The sequence below is a fragment of the Callithrix jacchus genome, chromosome 13, assembly GCF_049354715.1.
Source record: "Callithrix jacchus isolate 240 chromosome 13, calJac240_pri, whole genome shotgun sequence".
NCBI classification, from domain to species: domain Eukaryota; kingdom Metazoa; phylum Chordata; class Mammalia; order Primates; family Cebidae; genus Callithrix; species Callithrix jacchus.
The window spans coordinates 118,737,565-118,742,500 of record NC_133514.1 but is presented as its reverse complement, the minus strand read 5'-3'; the positions used below and the strand labels follow the sequence as shown (position 1 = coordinate 118,742,500).

The window sequence follows — 4,936 nt, the reverse complement described above, 5'->3', positions numbered from 1 at the left end:
AGGATGAGTGTATGCATTTCATATATATATATGTACTGTGAGGATGAGTGTATGCATTTCATATATATATATATATATATACTGTGAGGATGAGTGTATGCATTTCATATATATATATGTACTGTGAGGATGAGTGTATGCATTTCATATATATATATGTACTGTGAGGATGAGTGTATGCATTTCATATATATATATGTACTGTGAGGATGAGTGTATGCATTTCATATATATATATATATATACTGTGAGGATGAGTGTATGCATTTCATATATATATATATATATATACTGTGAGGATGAGTATATGCATTTCATATATATATATATATATATACTGTGAGGATGAGTGTATGCATTTCATATATACATATATATACTGTAAGGATGAGTGTATGCATTTCATATATATATATATACTGTGAGGATGAGTGTATGCATTTCATATATATATATGTACTGTGAGGATGAGTGTATGCATTTCATATATATATATATATATATATATACTGTGAGGATGAGTGTATGCATTTCATATATATATATGTACTGTGAGGATGAGTGTATGCATTTCATATATATATATGTACTGTGAGGATGAGTGTATGCATTTCATATGTATCTATATACTGTGAGGATGAGTGTATGCATTTCATATATATATATACTGTGAGGATGAGTGTATGCATTTCATATATATATATATATATATATATATACTGTGAGGATGAGTGTATGCATTTCATATATATATATGTACTGTGAGGATGAGTGTATGCATTTTATATATATATATATATACTGTGAGGATGAGTGTATGCATTTCATATATATATATATATACTGTGAGGATGAGTGTATGCATTTCATATATATATATGTATATATATATATATACTGTGAGGATGAGTGTATGCATTTCATATATATATATATACTGTGAGGATGAGTGTATGCATTTCATATATATATATACTGTGAGGATGAGTGTATGCATTTCATATATATATATATATATATATATATATATATACTGTGAGGATGAGTGTATGCATTTCATATATATATATGTACTGTGAGGATGAGTGTATGCATTTCATATATATATATATATACTGTGAGGATGAGTGTATGCATTTCATATATATATATATATACTGTGAGGATGAGTGTATGCATTTCATATATATATATATATATATATACTGTGAGGATGAGTGTATGCATTTCATATATATATATATATAGTGTGAGGATGAGTGTATGCATTTCATATATATATATATATATATATATACTGTGAGGATGAGTGTATGCATTTCATATATATATGTACTGTGAGGATGAGTGTATGCATTTCATATATACATATATATACTGTAAGGATGAGTGTATGCATTTCATATATATATATATATACTGTGAGGATGAGTGTATGCATTTCATATATATATGTACTGTGAGGATGAGTGTATGCATTTCATATATATATATATATACTGTGAGGATGAGTGTATGCATTTCATATATATATATGTACTGTGAGGATGAGTGTATGCATTTCATATATATATATATATATATATACTGTGAGGATGAGTGTATGCATTTCATATATATATATGTACTGTGAGGATGAGTGTATGCATTTCATATATATATATATATATACTGTGAGGATGAGTGTATGCATTTCATATATATATATATATATACTGTGAGGATGAGTGTATGCATTTCATATATACATATATATACTGTAAGGATGAGTGTATGCATTTCATATATATATATATACTGTGAGGATGAGTGTATGCATTTCATATATATATATGTACTGTGAGGATGAGTGTATGCATTTCATATATATATATATATATATACTGTGAGGATGAGTGTATGCATTTCATATATATATATGTACTGTGAGGATGAGTGTATGCATTTCATATATATATATGTACTGTGAGGATGAGTGTATGCATTTCATATATATATATATATATATATACTGTGAGGATGAGTGTATGCATTTCATATATATATATGTACTGTGAGGATGAGTGTATGCATTTCATATATATATATGTACTGTGAGGATGAGTGTATGCATTTCATATATATATATGTACTGTGAGGATGAGTGTATGCATTTCATATATATATATATATACTGTGAGGATGAGTGTATGCATTTCATATATATATATATATATATATACTGTGAGGATGAGTATATGCATTTCATATATATATATATATATATATATACTGTGAGGATGAGTGTATGCATTTCATATATATATATATATACTGTGAGGATGAGTGTATGCATTTCATATATATATATGTACTGTGAGGATGAGTGTATGCATTTCATATATATATATGTACTGTGAGGATGAGTGTATGCATTTCATATATATATATGTACTGTGAGGATGAGTGTATGCATTTCATATATATATATATATACTGTGAGGATGAGTGTATGCATTTCATATATATATATATATATATACTGTGAGGATGAGTATATGCATTTCATATATATATATATATATACTGTGAGGATGAGTGTATGCATTTCATATATACATATATATACTGTAAGGATGAGTGTATGCATTTCATATATATATATATACTGTGAGGATGAGTGTATGCATTTCATATATATATATGTACTGTGAGGATGAGTGTATGCATTTCATATATATATATATATATATATACTGTGAGGATGAGTGTATGCATTTCATATATATATATGTACTGTGAGGATGAGTGTATGCATTTCATATATATATATGTACTGTGAGGATGAGTGTATGCATTTCATATATACATATATATACTGTAAGGATGAGTGTATGCATTTCATATATATATATATACTGTGAGGATGAGTGTATGCATTTCATATATATATATGTACTGTGAGGATGAGTGTATGCATTTCATATATATATATATATATATATATACTGTGAGGATGAGTGTATGCATTTCATATATATATATGTACTGTGAGGATGAGTGTATGCATTTCATATATATATATATATATATATATATACTGTGAGGATGAGTGTATGCATTTCATATATATATATGTACTGTGAGGATGAGTGTATGCATTTCATATATATATATATATACTGTGAGGATGAGTGTATGCATTTCATATATATATATATATATACTGTGAGGATGAGTGTATGCATTTCATATATATATATATGTACTGTGAGGATGAGTGTATGCATTTCATATATATATATATACTGTGAGGATGAGTGTATGCATTTCATATATATATATATATATATATACTGTGAGGATGAGTGTATGCATTATATATATATATATATATATATATATACTGTGAGGATGAGTGTATGCATTTCATATATATATATATATATACTGTGAGGATGAGTGTATGCATTTCATATATATATATATATATACTGTGAGGATGAGTGTATGCATTTCATATATATATATATATATACTGTGAGGATGAGTGTATGCATTTCATATATATATATATACTGTGAGGATGAGTGTATGCATTTCATATATATATATATATATATATATACTGTGAGGATGAGTGTATGCATTTTATATATATATATATATATATATATATATATATACTGTGAGGATGAGTGTATGCATTTCATTTATATATATATATACTGTGAGGATGAGTGTATGCATTTCATATATATATATATATATATATACTGTGAGGATGAGTGTATGCATTTCATATATATATATATACATATACTGTGAGGATGAGTATATGCATTTCATATATATATATATATATACTGTGAGGATGAGTATATGCATTTCATATATATATATATATATATATATACTGTGAGGATGAGTGTATGCACATCATATATATATATGTATATGAAATGCTTAACTCCATATCAGCACATGGAAATGCATCTGAAACAGATGAGATGTGATCATTGATGATAGTAATTGACGAGCCCCGCTGCTGTTTGGTTTCAGGTGGTTTGAAGAGCTGGAACTTCCCAAGGTCTCTGCAAACTCACGCTCCCACTCGCTGCTGTTGGCATGGTGTTAGATCGTAACTCACTGGGTAACTGAGTATAAAACCTGATTTCTCACCTTTCCTTATTTCTGTCCTCCATGGACATCCCTGATTAGGTCTCACGCCTGCCCACATTGGGAATGATGTCAAATCTTTGCCTCCCTCGCCCCCGCCGCCAAGCAACTTCCACTCTACTGTAGATGTTTTACCAAAGTCGGATCTGCCTTTTACTAGTATTCAAGAGGCTTACGTGGTATTGCTTGAACAGTTTCTTCGAGAAGCTTTGTGTATCTTGACCTTCTCCTATCAACCTCTCTTTAACTGGTGACCTGGGAACTGTCTTTCAAGACTTGGATTCCAACTTGCCTTGGAAATGTATTCCAAGGAATGGGTGAGATTTTGGGGGGAGCGCCACCTGAGAATACGATGAAGACTCAGCCACGATACCAGCCACAAATGACTGTAAGTCATTTATGGAGATAAGAGACAATGCTTGGTGTTTGGTGCCGCAGAAACCAAGTGACTCAGAGCCCTGAGCGGGGTCTGGGATTATGCTGAGCACAAGGAGGGCTCGAGGATGGATGCCTTATCTTCTTTCACTCAGCCGATGGTAGGAGAGTCTCTTATTTTTATTGTATTTTTTGTATTTAATATACAAGAATTTGACAAAGCACTACAGCTAATCATCTAATAATATCAATTTTACCCCATAAAATTATTATATCCAGTCTTAAAATGTTTAATATGTCACTATTAGAAGAGAGAAACATAAAACTCAGTTTATAATATTAAAACTCGTAAGGTGACACAACGTTATCAATCACATTCCCTGGTAATATGAAACTTTCCTCA

The 4,936-nt window shown here is 29.3% G+C and overlaps 1 protein-coding gene across 1 annotated transcript in view; it reads left to right on the top strand.

Annotated features, from left to right (window-relative positions):
- ZNF516 (zinc finger protein 516) overlaps positions 1–4,936 on the top strand; it is a 214,103-nt gene that overhangs the window by 176,692 nt on the left and 32,475 nt on the right. The window lies entirely within an intron of this gene.